The sequence below is a fragment of the Rousettus aegyptiacus genome, unplaced genomic scaffold (assembly GCF_014176215.1).
Source record: "Rousettus aegyptiacus isolate mRouAeg1 unplaced genomic scaffold, mRouAeg1.p scaffold_m13_p_1, whole genome shotgun sequence".
NCBI lineage: Eukaryota > Metazoa > Chordata > Mammalia > Chiroptera > Pteropodidae > Rousettus > Rousettus aegyptiacus.
In genome coordinates this window covers 121,818,770-121,842,219 of record NW_023416284.1, presented here as the reverse complement: position 1 = coordinate 121,842,219, position 23,450 = coordinate 121,818,770, and the positions used below count along the sequence as shown (strand labels likewise).

Sequence of the window (23,450 nt, the reverse complement as noted above, 5' to 3'; positions counted from 1 at the left end):
TTTTCTCTTTCAAATTCCTCAGAATTTAGCAGTGAAATCTGTAAGGCATAATGGTTATATACTTAGTTTTTGTGAGCAGAGAGAAAGAAACTTGCTGAAGAAACAATGTGCTACTTGGCTACAATTCTTAGAGAGGAAACCTGGATAATGCAGGTGGTGGTAATTGTGAATAAAAGAGAAAAATAAATTGAATCTCTGGAGGCCTAAAGTTCATGGGCCCATAACTTGCTACCAAAAGGTAATACTTGTAGTTGAGGAAAATGAATCTCATGCTATTCCTTCTCACATATAATCATATACACTGACTTGCACCAAAAGCATGTGAACATGACCCAAAATAAATCTGCTCCTATAGAATAATGTTCATTTACATCCAATTTCAACCAAAAGAATTTGACACAAGTTGTTTTTAATAATATGACCAATGTAGAAGATTCTAGGTAAAACATTTGCATGAGTCAATGATGCAAATAGAGTACCGGTTCTGAGATATGTTTTGACAGGTTTCAAGAACCATAGATGAAAATTCTCTGTCTCCACTGTGGGTGAATTATGACTCAACTGGAATCAGGAAAATGAGGTAAAAGAACACTTTCAACTGTCCATTCTTTGTGATTCTTCCTCAAAGACATACTAACACTGTATGGAGAACAAGAAAGATCTCTACATGCAAAAGTTTGGAAATAACCAACGCCATCTTATAACTCATCCCCTTGCTCCTCTGCTCTCAAGTTTAACTTCTTTCTCCATCCTTTTAGAGATAACGGGTCCATGTAATATCATATAGTTAGAAGTACAAGAGAAGCCAACAGTATATAATGGCCTGGGGTATAAAGTTAATAGTAGGAAGAAGGAGAAACAGTAAAAGTTTGTGAAAGGTTCATGGAAAGAATCGAAGAATCCTACAAATTATGCCTAATAAATTCTCTTATACATGGTAAGATAATCAGGAAGTGGAATAAGACATAATCCTCAGTGTAGAAGGGTCACATTACACCCATGGTCACTGATACTGTCATGGAATAGAGGATAAATTCATCAACAGACGAGATCTGAAAGGAAACATCACATAACACCCATGATAATGAGAGGAACAAACACAGAATCCATCTGGCTTACTGGTAATTACAATAATGACCATCAGGGACCTGCCCCCCCTTCAAATTACCCTCACTTGCCCTTCAACTCCATTACTCCCACTAATCTTACAGGATTTACCTCGTCTTTGAGCTACACCTTGCCTCTACTGAGGATAAATAAACAATAAACACAGACACACACACACCATGATAAAAACTTTTAAAATATCTTCAGGATGCAGGAGGAAAATGCTAGCCAGAAAAATACTTAGTATAAGAAATAGAAGTCAATTAACTTGGTGTTTTTTTTTTCTTAGTAAATGGCATCAGCATTCATGTCAGAGAATTGTTATTCTTGCTCTCTCTCTTTCCATATTTCCCATGCAAATAATCAATCATTAATGCCTTTATTTTTTCCAGCTTTATTGAGATATAATTGACATATAATATTGTATAAGGTATACAACATAATTATTTGATATATGTATGTAATGCAAAATGATTACACAATACATTTAGTTAACACAACCATTTCCTAACAGTTAAAAATTTTCTCATGATAAGAACTTTTAATATCTACTCTCTTAGAAACTTTCCGCTATACAATACAGTATTGTTAACTACAGTTATCATGTTGTACATTGCATCCTCACAACTTATATATCTTATACTGGAAGTTTGTACCTTTCAAACCTCCTCCCCAATTATCCCTACTTCCACTCCCTGCCTCCGGCAATCACCAATCTGTTCTCTGTTATATGACTTTGGTTTTAGATTTCGCATATAAGTGAGATTATACAGTATTTGTCTTTGTCTGATTTATTTCACTTAGCATAATTCTATGTTATAGAAAATGGTAGGATTTTCTTCCTTTTTACAGCTGAAAAATATTCCAGTGTGTGTATGTACCTTTATTCATTCATCCATCAATGGACACTTAGGTTGCTTCCATGTCTTGGTTATTATAAATAATGCTGCAATGAACATCCAGGTGCAGATATCTCTTCGAGATAATTCCATTTCCTTGAGATATATATTCAGAAGCGGAATTACTGGATCATATGGTAGTTCTATTTTTAATTTCTTGAGGAACTTCTATACTGTTTTCCACAATAGCTGTACTCATTTTCATTCCTATCTACAGTGTACAAGGGAGGGTTCTCTTTTCCCCACATCCTTATCAGCTCTTATTATCTGTCTGTCTGGTGATATCTCACTGTGGTTTTGGTTTGTATTGCCTGATAATTACTGATATTGAGCACCTTTTTATGTTTTTGACTGATCATTTGTATATTTTTGGAGAAATGTCTATTCAGGTCCTTTGACCATTTAAATTGGGTTATTTGTGATTTTACAATTGAATAACATGAGTTCCTTATACATTTTACATATTAACATCTTATTCAATATGTGGCTTGAAAAAATTTTCTCCCATTCTGGAGGCTGCCCTTTCATTTTATTGATCATTTCTTTTGCTTGAAGACATTTTTAAGGTTGATGTACCCCACTTGTTTAATTGTTCTTTTGTTGCTTGTGCTTTAGATGTCTCATTAAGACCTTTAGATTCTGTTTCTTTAATACTTTTTACAGTCATTTCCATCTTCCCAACACCCCATTATCTCTATCACACAATTATTTCTAACATGCCGTTATCTCGAACCTGAAATACTATCTATACATCCCTAGTAGGGCTGCCAGGCTCCACTGGTTTTTATCCTCTACTCCATTTTTCATGCTGTAGTCAGGGTGATTTTTCCAATATTCAATTTCAATCCTGCCATCCTCCTATTTAAAATCTTTAGTAGCACTTCATTCCTCTCAAGTAACACCAATATCATCCATTATCTGGGCTCTGCCAAGCACTACACATTTGCGTCTCTCTACTCACCCGTCCTTGTACCATAATATTCAGCCAAGCTAAACTGTTAAGTCAGTGCTCTTTCCTCTGGGTCTTTCTGTGTGATACTATCTTGCCACTGAATCCCACCCCAATTCCATCTCCCTTGCTACTTTCTTTACCTGGATCAAATATTACCACTCGACTGGATTTCCTGTCTCTACAGTATATTTCCCAACTAACCAAACCTAGGTAACTGCCCTTCAAAAGTGACCATACAGCATATCCCATTACTTCAATGAATGCCAAATTATTGCATCGATCACCACCACCACCACTGAAAGCTTTGATAGGGCATCCAGATGTGTTAAATAAATTAATAAAGAGATTTCTATATTAAATTCAAAGAAAACATCAACTCTATGAAATAAGTGATCAACGATGAGACAAGGCAACTGTAAATGCAAAGGTTGGCAAATATATCAGCAATATTTTTTTATTGAATTAAGTTATAAAAAAATGTTAAAATCCAAAACACATTGGTAAAATATAAAACTGTAAGTCCACCTGTAAAATGTGGACTCTGCACTGCTGAAATCTAAATTATTGATAAGGAAGGCAAAACTGAAATGCCTCTCCAAAGGCAAAGAAAAATAACAAAGAGAAAAAACTATGAAAAATAGATGACAGGAGTAGAGAAGAGAGAAAAAAGATTCAATTTACTAATAATTGGTTTTAGTAAAGAATAGGTCGAAATAAATAAAATAGAAAAACCAAAGTTACACTTGAACAAAAACTGTTCTGAGCTAATGAAAAGCCTAAACTTTTAGAATCATGAGTGGTATTGCTGGGTCCTAAGCAAAATTTGTGAAGAGGGGGAATCCTAGTTAACCCACAAATTTTTTTCAACTTAGATAATAAAATTAAATCCTAACAAATAAATGAAAAATTCCATAAGAGTCTGTCAGAAAATAAATTAATACTTCATATTGCTGATCATTCAAGGAGGCGTGGAGATATACTCCAGTCTCCTAATTCAGCTCACAGTTCCTAAAAAATTTAAACTCTAACTTCTACTATCTATCTGGATTACACAGACTAATGGCCTGTGTAATCACTGGAAGGTCTTTGCCCCAACCAGAAGAGCTCAAATATTTCTAATTCTTAAGCTTATTATTAAAAAGCAGACAAAAACTTCATTAAAAAACAAACTGAAAAATCCATTTTATTTATATGTAGTAGCCTTGTACAGTGCTATGAGAAAGGACTCACTATCAGAAGCAAAAATAAAGAAGATAATCATTGTAAAGAACTTCAGGGTCATGGACTATTATAAAGTTTCAAAAGGTAGTTGATCATCATCATTATTTTCATCATCACAGCTCTCTGGACAGTTTAACCAAATCACAAGCAGACCAATGATTAGGAGATATGTTGGCATGTCACAGAGAGAAGGCTTCCATCATTTTTACTTCTAAAGATTTCATTAAGGGCCTGTTTTCTTAATGGGATAAAGCCAAATGTTCTGAAGGTTATGAGGGTCATAGGTGATTACCTTAGTATTTGTACTGATGTTATTAATCAAAAAAGAACAAACTCAGGCTGGCCTACAATACTGCTATAACAGAAAATGACAGATATATTCAGGTTAGATTTACATTGATTGAGGGCAAAAAGCTGTAACCTTAAATTCTGCTACCAACCAATTGGATATAGATATTCAAAGACAAAAAAAAAAAAAAAAGATTCTGAGATAATCAAGCTCTCAGGCAGTGCCCTTCTTAAAATAAAACTATTTCAAATTATTTCCTAGTGGGGTATGGCAAGTCAAATAACGGAACTCAAAAGTGAAAAAGCTATGGCATTAAAAATTCTAACCATGACAGAAATAAGAAAAAATAAAAATAAAAACAAAAAAGCAAAGTTCCCAATATCCACATATGAGTGTCTTTTTAGAAAGTTCAACAGAAAAATTATTTGAATAAATAGCTCACTAAAGTAGCCAGTTTAAAAACAATAGTAGATAGTGCCACATCTTTCTTTTACAGCTGAAATAACAAATTTTAAAAATCAAGGAAATAAATTACTATTCCCCAAACAAGAAAGTAAATCAGATATTAGGGAATAAAAGAACAAAAATATAGAACCTTTATGTAGAAAACCACCAAAGTTATCAAGGAATATAAATGCTAACTTGAAATAAAAAATTATCCCATACTGAAGGAAATATAGATGAGTTCTTAAATACATGTAGGAAATGAAAAGCTTTTCTAAGCTTGACACTATAAGCAGAAATCAAAAAGGAAAGCACTAGAATAGACAACAGGATATTCCATACATCCAAAAATCCCATAAGAAAAATTAAGGGGACACATCAACCTGGGAATAAATGCCTGCAACCTATATTACAGGCGAATAGGTAATACTCATAAATACATGAAAAGCACATACAATTCAATATAAAAATGCGTATCCCAATAGAATCATGAGTGAGGACATGAATAGACTAATGAGTAAGGACATCAATAGACTATCTACAAAAGGTGAAGATAAATGGCAAATATGAAAATTATTCAATCATATTTGTTTTGAGGGGAGAAATTTGAGTTAAAGCTCTTTTCTCCTTTATGATCTTCCTCCTCGATCTGCCAACAAGGATGAAGTAAATTCTAAAAATTGTACTTCATTCCCAAGGAAGACAAATACTTTAGTTCCAAGTGTACCACACCACAGGAATTGGCCTTTCAAAAGGATAAAATGTCCAGCACATGTGAAAATATACATACCTTTTATACTTTCTTTTTGATTTGTAAGAGTGCTTGGCTACATCTAAATAATAAAAAGAACCAGCATGTTATTCTCTCTCTCCTTCCCTCTCTCCCTCCCTCCTTCCTACTCCCCCCCTTCACCCCCAATTTGGAAACACTAATCCTCAGAGCCTGGCAAAAATAAATACAGCTTGAGGTCTGCTGCCCAGATAGGATACAAATGCATGATGTTTTAGATACATATTTATTGCATAGACAGATAACATAACATTTTGCTAAGGGGTAAGAATGCTTAAATAGAATGATGTAGAAAAAAATATATATAAATAGAATAGCTGATGGATTAAATAGTTGACATCAAAAAGTCTCAAAAGGTATGTACCAAAATTTCAACAATGCCGTGTTTCTGCTTGATGCTGTCATTCCTCCATCATCCTAATTGTTTTATATGTGGATCTTCTTCTACATCTCATAGCTGTTCCCATCTCATAATTATTTCATTAAAATGATTATTTTTGTATGGAGAGTAATATGTTAATTGCACCTGCCTTTATTAAATTGCCTTTGATATATATAGGAAATTCTGTAGCTTTATAATAATTGCTGTTTATCAAACTTTTACTATGTTTCAATAATTAAGCCATTTGTTTTAAATAACGAACTCATTTATTTATTACAGCTACCAAGGTAAGTACTATTACACTGTCCCTCATTTTTATGCAAATGAGTAAACTATGTCTCAGACATCAAACAACTGTAGGTTTAAGAACAGAGACAGAATTTGAGTCAAGATATTTCTGATTTCAAAGTGTATTCACTGTTTAACTTCTATAGTGGTGATTCTTCCCTTTTCCTCCCATCAGCCTATTATCTTAGAATGGCTTTATCTCTTTACACTCCCCTCATGTGTTTATAGTAATGTGATTGAAATATCATATATAGTAATAGTATTGGGCAAAAAGAAAGCAATTTGTAGAACGAGTAATACCTATAAATGTATTCACCTTCTTGAGTTACACTAGCAGGTAGGTAGGTTTCATATATAAAACAGATGTTTATTAATCACCTATTTGCTGTAGGCTGGACTCCATGACGGGTATAGGTATATTCTTTAGGCAAGATAAGAATGGTTTCTGCACTCCCTGAGCTCACAATTAGGTGGATGTCTAACTATTTTTAGTCCATCTGTTTTACTTTTATTTCCACAGCACTTGTTACTTATCTCTATTATAATTGTTATATTACAATAGACATTAATGCATTTGTGGATTTCTGGAAGACAGAAATGATGCTCATCCACCTTTATTTACTGCCAAAACCTAACAATGTTTGGTATAAGGATATATTCAGAGTCCAGAGTACTAACCATTATACCTTAGAACGACTTTTTACCCCTTTTTAATTTCCCCACACCCCCCACTCCCCCCACAACTTCCACTACTGACCTATGGATGTTGCCGTCTCCCCTTAAGAACTGGATCTCTGAAGGTGGGGCAATTCTTGCAGAGTGCAACCGGGGCATGGCGCATCTGGGGCCTGGCACCCCTAGCACACTCGGGGGGCCTGGAGCATCCAGGGTATGGTCCATGGCTCCACCTAGGTCATGAACCCAGGATCTTCTGCATGTAAAGCAGATGTGTTAACCACTACACTATGGAGCCACCCCCACTTAGAACAATTTTTAAGGATGTATTCAATATATCTGTATTGGTATTTTTACATTCTCCAAACAATGACCTAATATGATGAAATAGGCCATGTTATCAGCCTATGAATAGATACTTTCAGTGTAAACAAAATCTCTCATGACTCAGCTTGGGATACAAAAAAAAGTCATGTGACTTTTATCGATAAAATGAATATGACTTCAAGCTCCCTAAGAAAACCCTTCTTGAATTCCTAAGGTATGACTTCCCAGAAAAATGTGTTTCTGTATATCATTAGGTCTTTGTCTTTAAAACAGGACATTGTGAGGCTCCCCAAGGTTGTGGATTCTCAGTCAATGCACAGCAAGTTGCCAAGACACTCCCAAAGCACAGCTGCTACTGTCATCAAAACACTGTAGAGATGATGGTCAGTGCACCAATAATGAAAGCACCAAGACATCAGCCATAACCAATAAATCATCCGGTGCCTCACAGCATGTGGGAAGTAGAATCCTCTATCTCATTCATCTGATGCTGCTTCTCTCTCTACATCTGCAGCAATTCCAGTATGGTTCAGTGGATGAAGTAGAGACACCCATTTCCCTTCACCATGAAATTCAGCAATATGCACCCCATGCCACCATCAGCCTCAGGTTCCACAGTTTTCTATAAGATATTGATAATCAACCATTAATCTCAATGCAAGCCAAGAAGTAAGAGCTGAGTAAGAGAATGAGGGAATAAATGAAGTTAAGAAAGAACATCTTTTATTTTAATGAAATAACACTTCTGTCTCTTTTTTGAAACATTTAGTTCCAATAGATTTAACACGGCATACAGTTCTCAGGGTTTTGACAACTGTCCCTCAGTTTTGCCCGAATATATAATTCTCTGTAATTCTCCCTGGATGAATTTTTCCTCAGAAATTGAAAAAAAATATTCTTTGAATAAAGGGGACTATACATATTTGCCCACAGAGCCTATGTTTGACTAATTAGGAGAATTGTATTCAGACTAGTTGTTATGTGTAAGAGAAATACCATCTCTCTATCTAAAACTATTAGAAAATTCTCACACTCTAATACATTTCAAAAACCTTAGTTTTTTATATTTCTTATAAATTTTAACTAGTCTGATTATAAAAATAATACATGGTCAAAGTAAAAAATAAGAAAAATAGGGAAAAGCATGAAACTATAAAATTATTCATGATCTTACTACTTAAAGATTGCAACTCTGAAAAGTTTTTACATATTTCTTGCTTGTCTATAAAGGTTAACTACCGCTAATACACAGACATTTTCAGACTTCTCTATTAGAATAGAGTAGAGGAGGGTAGTCAGGATTTTTTTCAAAGAGCATTTAAAGAGCTTCCTAGGAATAATGTATCTTAAGGAAGAAGGGATCCACCTGCAACTAGACCTACCAACAAAGCCAGCAGTCAGTGACATTGGGTCTGGCATGGAGGCTGTCACTCGGTTGTGTCCCATGGTCCAGTTCCATTTGAATCCCAGGGAGGATGCTACAAATGAATCATTGAGGATTACCTTCTCCAAGATCTAAGGAAGGTATTGGGGATGTAAAACTGTTCTACTCTGATCTCTTTCCAGCTGACAGCAACACAATAAGAATGAGGGATATTCTCACTTCAGCAAAAACAGATTTGGCTTTGGCATACAACTGTGGCAGTTAGAATTCCAGACCACTTAGCACCATTGATACCTCAAAAACATTAATATATTAGCAGCACAGGGAACTCCATAAAATGAAAAGAGGACTCTGGAGTAACAGCAGGACCCTATTTGAGAGAGGAGGAAAGATCCAGGAAAATATTAATCAGTACCGTCACTATGAGTCCATTTATACACACATGTTTGTGCAGACTGCACTGTCAAAATGCATGATAGAGAGTAAGAAAAATTTTTTTTTTGTTTTCTTGGAAAGAAAACCAATTAGCCATTTTGCTAATAGAAAGACAGCCCCATGTCTATGGCCATGCGACCCTGAACACACCTGATCTCATCTGATCTCAGAAGCTAAGCAGGGTCGGGCCTGGCTAGTACTTGGAGGGGAGGCCACCTAGGAATATCAGGTGCTGCAGGCTTTAAAAAAGAAGGAAGGAAGGAAGGAAGGAAGGAAGGAAGGAAGGAAGGAAGGCAGGCAGGCAAGCAGGAAAGGAAAGGGAAGGGAAGGGAAGGGAAGGGAAGGGAAGGGAAGGGAAGGGAAGGGAAGGAAAGGAAAGGAAAGGAAAGGAAAGGAAAGGAAAGGAAAGGAAAGGAAAGGAAAGGAAAGGAAAGGAAAGGAAAGGAAAGGAAAGGAAAGGAAAGGAAAGGAAAGAGAAAGAAAGACAGAGAGACAGAAAAAGAAAGAAAGAAAAAGAAAAGACAGCCACAGGGTATGATCCTTAGGACAGAGAAATAAAAACGAAGGTCTCCAGAAAAGGATAATGATGAGGAGGTCTACAGAGAAGGGCAAAGACAGACAGCAACTGCCCAAGGTAAAAGAACAATCTGTGAGAAATGCCTAGTGGAAGACATGGCTAAAAGACTTTGAGAAGAGGAAAGTTATCATGTGATTTTAAGTTGAGAGTTCGATGTGCCAGAACCCTTTTCCATTGCCCTCAAACATTCAATACAAGTGGTCTATTATACACAACTGCCTTGTGTTAATGATGCTTAGGAGAAATCAAAGAAAAATATGCTACACATTTTGTTGAAGTAAAACAAAGGACAGCAGGAGACAAAAACAAGACATTAGGGCTCTGCAGAAAGGATCTGAAGAGGAAGTAACCATGAGAATATAAAGTTTTAGAAAGTAGAAGAAAATTCTAAATTACCATATATTATCATAGACTATATATATATATATACAAAAATACATAATAAGATTAGAGAAATGCTGTTCTTTTTTACTTAAAGTATATCAGCACGTTTTTAAGTACTCGTCTACCTTCCATTTTAAATAGTTAAGGAATTCTATAATAATACAAATGTGAATTTAACTGGGTTTTTTTTTTTTTGGTTTTGTTTTGTTTTGGTTTGGTTTGGTTTGGTTTGGTTTGGTTTGGTTTGGTTTGGTTTTGGCTCTGAGCTATGTGTTATTTTTGGATTATCGGTTATTTCCGGACACAAAGATAAGAGGAAGTTTACTCTTTCTTTGGTTGAGACCAATTACCAAATACATGTGGCCTACTCTTTCCCTTCACTTCAGCTCTTATAATTCCAGCCCTTTTTTTCCCACAAAGTTGAGCTCTGACTGAGTTTTAGCCTCTCACCTTTACTGTAATAATTTTAAATAGTCTTCCTTAACAGTTTAACCTTCTCCAGTGCAATTTTTGCTTTGATACTCCATAAAGCCACCAAGAAAAGCAGAATGTTCGTATGTGGTATAATAATAATTAACTGCTGTTGAAATGAACTAATTTAATTTGGTTTCTTAAAATTCTGTTTTATTTCATTTAACATAAATTTAAAAAGTACCCCCAATGTTATGGGTTTTTAAAAATTTTTTTAACTTGGTAAATATTAAATTACCATAAGGCCTTACACAAAAGATGTAAGTAATTTCTTTAATTCTCCATTTCCTCGTTTGTAAAATGAAACTCATTAAATGGCTGTGAAGATCCCCATAGATCTAAAAGTCTAGGGTCCAATTCATTCTTTACAAAATTCCGAATTGCTAAGCAATCTATTCTACTACAGAGTGTGCTTCTATACCAATTAGCTCATACACATCAATTAGCTCATACACAATTAGAAAATAGAGGAATTATGTCAGTATAGCACAGAAATAATCTGGTTCATACGTAATTTTTTTTTTCGGGGGCGGTGCAGAAAAGCAGGAGTAGAAACAGCATTCAGCACTGAAGGATAAAGCCTCAGTCCATGGCTGCACAGGCAATAGAAGCTGTTTCAGCTCTATTTTCATAAAATTAAAATAAGTCCTGTACCAGGGGCTCCTTTCCCAGAGGAGGACCCCGCCTCATACGGATTTTATTCATGAGAGGCTGCACTCCCCGCCCCACACACCATCAAAGCAGCCCCACTGGTTTGATCTCTACTTCCATCTACCTGCCAGCACTTTGCTGATTGAGGAGTTGCCAGCATTTCCACTGTAGTTTTTTTCTGTATATTTTAATATCCTCTGGGACAGCCTCTAGCCATACTGAACTATCTGCCTGAGTAGTCTGTTATCTCCCAAGGCACCAATTACTCTTTTGGTTGGTTCTCTGGTCACAAAGTTGCACTGGTTTAAGTGGTTCCCCCTCACCCTCACTCTATTTTCCCCATTGAGTTCTGTTCATTTTTGCACACAATTTTACAAAACATCGGATTTTTGGTTTGGTTCCCCCCCCCAAAAAACACAGGCCCTTTGTACTGATAAACATAACTCCTCTCAACCTACCAAAAACTGAAAAACAATGATAAGACCCTATACATTACTCACACGTATATGTTCAAAATTTTTCAATGTGTTAGACACTGTGTTCATCTCTTCTACTGCCCTGTGTAAAAACACCTGAAGGCTTTTCATCACCAACAATGATAGATAGATATATTTTGGTGTACTTGTACATTAAAATTTTCCATTCAAATATCCTTTACATGCATCAAAACCCATTTCTAAACATAGAGAGGGTTTCTGTTTTAAAAATCCAATTCATTTAATGACTTCGACAGAGAGCTAGAGCTCAGATTCCCGCTCACTGGGTATTCAGCTTTTTCCTTACCTCACTTTCAGCAGGCTCTCAGGATGGGGATCAGCCCCGGCAAGACAATCTTTATCAATTCCTACCTGGCAGTTCATTTTACAGCTGCTCACTCTCTTACCTCCACATCCTTAGTCTTTATTTCACAGCTGTAAGTGTTACTCAAACCAGACCACACTTAGCCTTTTATCTTCCTGGAGATAATTCATAACAGAGCCCTTAAAACAAAGCAAACCTGAACAAAACATGCACATATCTCTTACACTAAATTTATTATAAAACAAAACATTTTTCTGTCAGTTAGGGAAAAAATGTCCCACCTGATGCAGGACGTCGAAAGCTAGTATTTCAAATACTAAAGAACATATTGTTCTCAGCTCCATCAATTTACTTAGCCCCACACGATTAGTATATTATAAACAAAGAGAATTTTAGATTTTCAAATACATTGCTTGCTTTCATAAGCAATAGTTAAGGCACGAATAATATTGAAAGATAATCAAAACCTTACCTTAGTTCATAGCAGGATGATACAAGTAAATACATAGAGTATGTCTGTATGAAAGAGTATGCATTAATATATATGGCACTATAAACTAGAATAATAAATCAACTTCTCTCTCCACCCCAATCTACACACACAGAATGGAAAGAAGTATGAATCTTTGCTAAAAAACTTAATCAATCATTTGCAACCGATTATTTTAAAGTTTCTTTCAAAGTACTTGTGTAGCTAAGACAATTACTTTTAGGAGGCATATGACTCAGCTTGAACCCAAGGGGCACAATTACCAAGAAGGGAATCAATTATTGCCGAATAACGTGAGCACTGATTGCATTGTAAAGAGGCAGGCTTTCACTTTATATTACATTAAGGAAATATGTTCTTCCTTAAAGTTTTAGAATATACTGTCTTAGGAAATTGGAGCATATTTTTCAGAAGTATCTCATCTGAGTGTGCCTCTGAATCTTCTGGATGAGTTAAATAATTAAGAGGTATGTACTCAACCTACCCTATGGGAAATCATAGCAGTGACTATACCTAATCTGTTGAGCAGGAGTTGAAACTCCAGTTGTTCCCCACCCGTGGCCCACTGTGCCAAACTTTGTATATTGATGGTGACCACAGGCTATCCTTCTAGAGACCCACAGGATGTAATTCTCGACTGCTGATTTTCCATCCTGGCTGTGCAAAACAACAACAACAACAACAACAACAAACAAACAAAAATACCCTGGATATTTTAAAATAAAATCATCTGGGCACATTTTTAAAATGACTGGCCCTCATCCCAAAACAAATAAATCAGAATGTCTGAGAGTGAGGCAATTCTAGATCAATTCATCCATACTTCAGTAAGTGAACTGCCTGATGGGTATGAGAATGAGGAAAGCGAGGCTATGGGGAAAAGTGGAAAGTTATATGCCAGAAATCAAAAACTCCTCAGTACTTTCATAAAAGAGGCCCAGGCAGCAGTGCACAGAAGTAAGATTGGGAAATAGGTCATTTATAGAAGTCTCATGAAGACCTAAACTCCCGTAACACTGTGGTAAAACTCGTATGTATTATTTTCTATTGCCACACAAAAAATTACCCGAATGTACAAAAGAAGCATACATGAGTGTTTTCATTGTTCAACATCTTGGAAAGGCTAAGTTTTGCTTTATATCTGGTACTCCTTTAGAGATAATGAAACACATTATGGAGTACTTTGGGAACATGTAATCAATAGAAGGCTGTGTTTCATCTCTCACATAAGTGGTATATTTTTCCATAGAAATCATTTGCATCCTAAGCCACATGTTACAGAAAAGGGAAAGTCGTGAGATTATTTTATGGAGCTGACATGATGCCACCATCATCACTAGTATTGGGGCACTTATTTTGAGTAAGTCATTTTGCTTTACAGGTAATAGATCAGATTATAAAGACAAGAGAATGGCAACTGTATACCTACCTAGGTGCCTGATTATTTGATTCTCTGGTCAATAACAAAATTTTTTTCAGAATATTAAAGCTTTGTACATACTTCTTATATTAACAAAATATTAAATTTGGTCAACTATTACACTGTAATCGAGCTTGACTTTGTTTAAAGGCCATCTCCTGACAGTTCAAAGTAGGCATCTTTTAATCAGTAAGAAAACACACTCATTACAAAATAGATGGGGCAATATTTTGTCTGAAGTCGTCTTGCCTATTAAAAAGTTGTGTCCTTCTACAGTTTTAGAAACAAATGCAACTTTAACATTTCATGAAATAATTGTATTCAATGAGTATAAGAAATTGCTTGCTGAGAAAGCTACATCCTCACACTGTGAAGTTAATATCTATGTTATGCTGCAATGCTGTACTAGATATATTAAAACAGTCAGCCACTAAGTGAGTTATAATACACACTCTTCCCAAATGCTTGTTAGTGACACTGAAAGTCATGATATATGGGTAACAGCTGCTTGTTCTGTCTTGGTCAACTGGCTCAGTGATTAATATGGTATATTATTCATGTACTTGTCAAAGAAAGGTAGAACACTTAACAGGACAAAGTCAATAATGTTATGTTTAATCATGTCCAAGTAAGGGAATCACATGTATCTTCCTCCATTTAGCCAGTCATTCTTTATCTTCTTAATTTCTAGGTAAACATGTTTTCCCCATTATGATGCAATTGTTTAGGAAACAGAGATTGGAATACTACACTCCTTTATTCAAGAGAGAACACTAACAAAATTTCAATGACTCTAAGAATGACGATAAAACTATTTTTTCTGAGGACAGGAAATATCAAGCATGTGTTATATTAATGTGTTGTACAAATATTCCATATTATATCTCATTTAAAAAGTGCCAGAACCTTACAAGATTCTGGTATATCATTTCAGTACTTTCTCAAATGCAAGACTCAATCCGTTGATTATCCTGACTACTTCTCAGGGTTTATTATTATAATAGTGGTAGTGGTTAGCTTAATTCATGTAAAATGTGGTGAAGATCAAATATAATAATCAATTATCAGGGAGGAAAAGTTTAGTTTGCAAACACAATGGGAAAAGTTGTACTTGGTATCAGGGGAATGCTGGTATTTTCACTGGCTATTGAATATTTATAATGTTTTCACTCTTCTGGTAAGATTGATGCTTCCGTAACAAATCAGGCAAAACAGGAATTCAATGTGCCAATTTGCATTAACCAGGGGACTTGGTTTTCCCAACTGCCAACCCTTAATGATGTCTGTACATACCTAAGGATCTGCCTGGTACTTCCTACACTCATTCAGCTTCTCTTTCAAAATTTATGTAAGCCCCAATGAAATATTATATTATAAAAACATAGTATTGTAATATTTAACTTAAAATAAATGTAAGAGGATTTGGTGATAGTTGATAAGGATTCTTTTTCATAGTAGGGCAAAGAATTAGGCAATACAACAAGGTGGCTAAGAGCCCAGGTGTCGAAAGCAGACACCTGGGTTTGAGTCCAAACTTTCCAATGTGCTAGCTACCAGAACTTAGGCAAGCTCACAAAGCTAGTAGAGACTCAGGTTCCTCCTCCCTAAAATGTGGGTAACAGGATTTACCTCCAGCATGTCTTATACAGAAACATGAGAAAATACATGTATAGCCTTTAACTATTATCTAACCTCTCAGCAAATGATAGCTATTATTGTTGTTTGTTAATATTTAGGAAGAGTGGTACCTCAGGGATGAGCATCTTTATGGACATGATCTGAAAAAACAATACCTCGCCCCATCCCCGCCTCAACAGCAGCTGCTAGGAAATAGAATGATTAGTTGAGCCAATGCTAAATCAGACAATCTTTGGTCACATAACAACTGGAATCTAGACTCTTTCCCAAATCCAGCATCTTTCATCTCTCTCTCTCTTTTTACAGTCTCTTCTCCTTTAGGAAAATTGCTCTCATTAGCCAGAAAACAGAGTCCTTTCATTTTTGTGTCCCTAGTCAGCCCTCAAAAACCAGTGATAAAAAGGAAAATGGTTTTTAAAAGTGACCAAATTTCTTATTTCTAGTATGAATAGCCCATCATACTTGAAAGGGTACTGAAGTGAGAGTCCAGTAATGTGCCTGGCTCTATAGCAGCTCTGCCTTTGAAAAGCTCTGTCATCCTGGCCAGTCAATAACCTGCTAGGCCTCCATAGCCTTGTATAAGAGAAAGCCATTTACATCAGTGTTTTTTCAAGCTTTGTGAATCAAGAGAATCCTTTTTCAGTTGAAGTCTTATCAAGAATACTAACTATAAAGCAGTCATGCTCTAGGTCACTGCTCCAGGACAGTATAAAACCACCAGATTAGATGATTGGTCAGTTACTCCTGAATGAAATGTTAAATTCTAATATTGCCACACTTGATGGTGGTCTTGAGTTATTTTACCTTGACCATTGAGATCTGATATCTAGGAACACAACAGAAATCCTACATTTAGATCAGCAAATATGATTGTCAGACTAGGGAGGTAGAGCCCTGTCCTCAGCACAAAGCTGACTTGCCCCTCAAAGTGGCCACATAACCATAGGCCCTTTCTTTAGACTATACAGTTTTTGTTTTTTGTTTTGTTTTGTTTTGTTTTTTACTGCAAAAAGCTTTATTGTTCCAATTTGGTCTAAGGCATGGGAGAGGGCTCCAGTGTGGTTAGAAAGCTGCCTAGTGGTTTCAGGGAGAAGTTCAGGCACAAGGCCAACACCAGGGGGAAGAAAAGGGGCCCTTCGAAAGCCTCTAGACTCCAAAGGCTCCTAGTCATGCTTGATAGTGAGCCTTTGGAAGAGATACTCACCCAGCCCAACCTGGGGACAGGCCAACCTGAGGTTCGTCAGGTGGTAGCCCATCTTCTGGATGAGTTTCACTTCCTTGTCTAGGAAATGGCTCTCCAGAAAGAGATGGGGGTGTGCATGGGCAGAATTCAGGACATTCAGATCCAAAAGCTTGGTTTGGGTTCTTCTTCATGACCATGGCAGCTTGCATGGCATCCTGAGTTGTATCCCACTCTCCTTGGAAAGGCTTCTACAGGTTCTAGAAGAGGGCACAGCCACCATGCTGGTTTTACATCTTCAAGGGACACTCAGAGTCCTGGCATTTCTCCTTGGCCAGCTCACAGAATAAGTGGTCCATCCCTTCCAGAGCTGCATCCTCATAGTCAGAATAGAAGCCTAGAGAGAGGCAGGTATAGGAGGCCCATAGATGCAGGTTGACCAGGCAGTTGACAGCAGCCTCCACCTTGATCGAGTAATTCTGATGGATCTGAGAGCTCATGGTTGTTCGGCAATAAGGAGTCAAGCTCAAAAAACAGTGTTGACTGGTCTCAGAGGCCAAGGATGGCTGAGAAAGTTCCAAAGGTTGTGACTGGAAAAGAGGATGGAAGGTGGTCGGAAGCTGGAAGAAGGGGTGTTCCAGGGTCTGTTCCATCAGAACACTGCTGAAGCAAGACGCGAATCTGGGGGACCACTGAGGGCACAGCAGGGAGTATGCGGCTTTCTAACTAAATTTAGTACTTTGATGATAGCAGACTTATTGGGGTACCTGAATATATGCCTTGACCCTCCAGCAAAAGTAGCTTTGCTTATTGTGCCATATATTTGACCTCCTCAAAGATGTCATTTGAATAAAAAATTCTGTGCCCCCTCAAATTAGAAAGCCACTGTATTAAACCATCATTCAGAGCTCATCTATATATCTCCCGCTGCACTTTTATTTGATAGGTGTCGGTGCAGCTTCAAAGACAGAAGCAAAATATTCAGGCATTTCTACAAGGATTGTTGTTACCCTGTACTGGAAGTTTCATGGATAATCAGCAGGGTGAGGATATTCCAATGCCTTCATCTTGATAAAATTACTGCACGTGTATAGCATTTTGGAATCATTGTCACAAGAATTTGCATCTCACCCACTGCTGATGGCAAAAATAAGGAAGATAAAATTTTTATTTGAGAATTCTGGGAAACATGGCAGAGTGAGAGATGTCCTCAGATCTCTCCCCTTCAAACAACAATAAGCTGAACAAAACTCAACAAAAAACACCCAAACTGCACACCAGCATGTCTGAACGTGGGATCTGCACATAAGAGCTACCACAGGTCAGAACCCCAGGTGTCTGGCAGTGGGCTGGGAGAAATAAAGAAGCTGTCTCTTGCAGCTGCCGAGCTCCCTGCAGGAGGATGGGGAAGGAAGAAGGTGCAGCAACTTCCCTGATCAGCCTGCCTGGAAGTGCTGGAACTTCTAGCAGCCAGTAGCAGGGCCCAGTCAGCAGAGCAGAAAGCAGAGAAGTGGGACAGGACTGCAGAGAAATAACAGTTGGTTTTTACTGGCCCCAGTTGCAAAACTGAGGCTGAGCCGCAGCCCCCAAAGGGGCCCTTCCCCCATACCCTCCAAGACTGATCACCACGGAACCCCAGGAGATTCTGAGCAAACACTACTGAAACTGTTGCTAACACCGACAGGGACTGAAACTGAGAGTATCAACTGTGATTAAATAACAAGAAAATAAAAAAGACATTTAGGCTTTAAATAAAGCAGGGATCCAAGAGACTTAGATGCCACCTACTGGAAACCAAAAGAAAAGTGCCTTCTTTGCAGCAGGCTAAAGAGAGACCTTTATATAATAAATCTTCTTTCTGGAAAAACAACAGAATACACTTCCATTAATGCTCAGGTGGAAAATTAGTCCATTAAACACCATGAACAACCAAGGTGACCAGGAATCTCAGAAAGAAAGCAAAGTCTCCAGAATATAAGTTTACAGACAAAAAATATGCAACTTAAATGACAGGAAATTCAGAATGGTACTTTGGAAAAGACTCTATGAGATCCAAAACAACTCAAATTGACAATTTCAGAAATTGAAAAGACAACTAGATGAGCAGAGCAAGGAGACTGAAACCCTCAAAAGGAACCAAATAGAACTTCTGGAGATGAAGAACACACTGCAAGAGCTAAAAAATGAAATAGCAAGCTTGGGAAATAGAGTCAACCAAATAGAGGAAAGGATCAGTGATATCGAAGATAGAAATCTAGAAATAAATCAGAAGGAAGAAGAGAGAAACTGAAGAATGAAAAATAATGAAAGAGAAATACAAGAATTATCTGACACCATCATAAGAAAAAAACATAAGAAAAATGGACATTACCAAAGGCATGGAAAAGGAACAGGGACTAGAAAGCATTTTCTGTCAAATAGTGGACGAGAATTTCCCAAATCTAAGGAATGAGCTGGAGCTTGGAATTCAAGAAGTCAACAGAACATCCAATTATCTCAACCCAAAAAAGCTTTCACCAAGACACATTGTATTAAAGTTATCAAAATCAATGACAAAGACAGAATTCTCAGGGAACCCAGGGAAAAGAATACAATACCATAAAAAGGAAAACCCATTAGATTATCCCTGGACTTCTCAGTGCAGACCTTACAAGCCAGAAAGAAATAGACTCAAATATTTAAACTATTAAGTGAAAGGAACTACCAGCCTAGAATAATGTACCCAGCTAAGCTCTCCTTTAGACATGAAGGAGAAATTAAACCTTTCCAGACATACAAAAATTGAGAGAATTCTCCACTACAAGGACTACACAACAGGAAATACTGAAAGGTGTCAGCTCATCTAAAACAAAAGAACAAAACAAACAAACAAAAATACGTAAGAGTAAAGTGACTATTAGGCAAATAGAAGCAGAAGAGTGCAACCCTTATTAAGAACTGGGTATCATAAGCTTAAATAATAAGAGAATTGTTATAGAAAAATAGTAATGAATGTTCAGCATACATAGGGACAAATTTAGATAACAATGACTGAAAATGGGAGGATTCAAAGATCCAAATTCACAAAGGGAAAAGGAGATAAGGCACATGCAGAAGAAAATGGACGACTGTATATATACGACTATCCTTTTCATATTCATACTGGTAACCACACACTGAAGATTCAGAACTGAAGTATATAACATAAAACAAGAAGAACCAGAGGCAAAACCCACAAAAGCCAACCAAAATAAAGAAAACAGAAACATAAGGACAAGGAAACAATGGAATCACCAAGCTACCAGAAAGCAAAAGATAAAATGGCTATAAGAAAACTTCATATTTCAATAATTATCCTAAATGTAAATGGACTGAACTCACCAATAAAAAGGCACAGACTTTCAGAAACGATCAAAAAACAAAACCCAAACATATGCTGCCTCCAGGAGACACATCTCAGCTTCAAAGACAAATATAGATTCAAAGTGAAAGGGTGGAAAATGATATTTCAAGCAAATGGCATTCAGAGAAAAGCGAGAGTAGCAGTACTAATATTGGACCAAAAAAACTTCAAAATAAAAAAGGTAAAGAAAGATACTGAGGCACACTTCATAAAGATAATGGGAATTATGCACCAAGAAGATATAACACTTATTAATACCTATGATCCCAATCAGGGAGCCTTGAAATATGTAAAGCAATCATTAACAGAATTATAGGGAGAAACAGACCCAAACACTATCGTAGTAGAGGATTTAAATACCCCACTGCCAGATATGAATAGATCATCCAAACAGAAAATCAATACGAAATAATATCCTTAAATGACACATTAGACCAACTGGACATAACTGACATTTACAGAGCCTTCCATCCCAAAACAGCTGCTTATACATTCTTCTCTAGTGCACATGAAACAATCTCAAGATTTAATCACATACTGGGACACAGAAATAGCCTTGACAAATATAAGAGGGTTGAAATCATACCAACCATATACTCTGATCATAATGCTTTGAAACTAGAGATCAACTGCACAAAGAAATCAGGAAGAACCACAAATACATGGAGATTAAACAACATGCTATCGAAGAATAACTGGGTCAGGGAAGAAATAAAAAGAGATATCAAGAGATACATATAAATGAATGATAATTATAGTACAACATATCAAAACTTTTGAGACACAGCAAAAGTGGTCATAACAGGAAAATTCCTACCATTACAGGCCTATCTCCAAAAACAAGAATGAGCCCGAATAAACGACCTAATGCATCTTTACAAACTAGAAAAAGAAGAACAAATGAGGCCTAAAGTCAGCAGAAGGAAAGAAATCATCAAAATTAGAGCAGAAATAAATGAAATTGAAAACGAAAAAAAAAATAGAATAAATAAATACAACAAGGAGTTGGTTCTTTAAGAACGTTAATAAAATTGACAAACCCCTAGCTAGACTCGCTAAAGAAAAAAGGGAAAGGACACAAATAAACAAAATCAGGGATGAAAGAGGGGAAATTATGACAGACACTGTAGAAATACGAAGGATCATACAGGAATACTATGAAAAAGTATATAACACTAAATTTAATAACCTAAAAGGAATGGACCAGTACTTAGAAAAATACGATCTTCCTAGACTGAATCAAGAAGATCTGGAAAATCTAAATTGACTGATCAGCAGTATGGAAATTGAAACAATCATCAAAAACATACCACAAAGTAAAAGTCCAGGACCAGATAGCTTCACCAGAGAATTCTACCAAACGAGATTAAATACCTCTTCTCCTCAAACTCTTCCAAAAACTCTTAAGAGGAGGCAATACTTCCTAACTCATTTTATGAGGCCAATATTACTCTGATCCCAAAACCTGGTAAAGATAATACAAAAAAAGAAAACTAGAGACCAATATCTCTCATGAACACAGATGCAAAAATCCTAAATGAATTACTAGCAAACCGAAATAGCAACATTACAATTTATTAAAAGATCATACACCACGATCAAGTGGACTTCATTCCAGGGGCACAGGGATAGTTCAACATATGCAAATTGATTAATCTGATACACCACATAAACGAATTGAAAAATTAGAATCGTGTGATCATATCAATAGATGCAGAAAAAACCTTCAACAAGATACAGCATCAACTTATGATCAAAACACTTAACAAAATTGGTATAGAAGGAAAGTATCTTAACATAATTAAGGCCATATATGACAAACCCTCAGCTAACATTATGCTTAATGGTGAAAAACTAAAAAACATTCCCTCTAATATAAGGAACAAGGCAAGGCTGTCCACTATCGACACTCTTATTCAATATAACATTGGAGGTCCTAGCAAGTGCAATCAGGCAAGAGAAAGATATGGACAGCATCCAAATAGGAAACGAAGAAGTCAAACAGTCATTATTTGTGGAAGACATGATTCTCTATATAGAAAACCTTCAAGAGTCCACAAGAACTCTACTAGAAACAATAAGCAAATATAGTAAAGTCTCTGGATACAAAATAAACATTCAAAAATCCATAGTGTTCCTATACTCTAATAATGAGTCAGAAAAAGAAGAGGGGAAAATAATTCCTTTTGCAAAAAAAAAAAAAATACCAATGAATAAATTTAATAAAACATGTGAAGGACCTATATAATGAAAACTACAAGACCCTACTAAAAGAAATAGAAGAAGATACAAAGAAATGGGAAGATATTTCGTGTTCTTGGATTGGAACAATCAGCATAGTTAAAATGACCGTATTACCTAAAGCATTATACAGATTTACTGCAATCGCCATCGAAATACCATCAGCATTTTTTAAAGAAGTAGAACAAAAAATCATCAGATTTGTATGGAAGCACAAAAGACCCCAAATTGCCAAAGCCATCCTGAGAAAATGAACGAGGCTGGCAGCATCACTCTGCTCAACTTCAAATTATACTACAAAGCAACAGTAATCAAAACAGCATGGTATTGGCAACAAAACAGACATGGAGCAGTGGAGCAGAATCAAGAGTCCAGAAGTAAACCCATATTTGTATGGGCAAATAATTTTTAACAACAAAAAAATAGGCCAAAAACATATAGTAGAGAAAGGAAAACCTCTTCAATAAATGGTGCTAGGAAAATTGGAAGGCCACTTGCAAAAGAATGAAACTAGACTGTTGTCTATCACCATATACCAAAATTAACTCAAAATGGATTAAAGCCCTGAATATAAGACCAGGATCAATAAAATGCATAGAAGAAAACATAGGAACTAAACTCAAGAACTTTGGACTTAAAGAGGATTTTATGAATTTGACCTCAAAGGCAAAGGAAGTAAAAGTAAAAATAAATGAATGGGACTACATCAAATTAAGAAACTTCTGCTCAGCAAAAGAAATTGTCAACAAGGTAAAGAGACAACCACCCGAATGGGAAAATATATTTGCAAGAAACACCTCTGATAAGGGCCTAATATCCAAAATATACAAAGAACTCATACAACTCAACAACAACAACAAAATGATCCAATCAAAAAATGGGCAGAGGACCTGAACAGACACTTCTCCCCAGAGGACATACAAATGGCCAACAACTATATGAAAAGACATTCGACATCGCTAGCTACTAGGGAAATGCAAATCAAAACCACAATGAGATACCATCTCACACCTGTTAGAATA

The 23,450-nt window shown here is 36.3% G+C and overlaps 2 pseudogenes; one reads left to right on the top strand and one right to left on the bottom strand.

Annotated features, from left to right (window-relative positions):
• The first annotated feature begins 9,315 nt into the window (after positions 1 to 9,315).
• LOC118605559 lies at positions 9,316 to 9,434 on the top strand (annotated as a pseudogene).
• A 7,354-nt stretch (positions 9,435 to 16,788) lies between these two features.
• LOC107509278 lies at positions 16,789 to 17,305 on the bottom strand (annotated as a pseudogene).
• Positions 17,306 to 23,450: the final 6,145 nt, after the last annotated feature.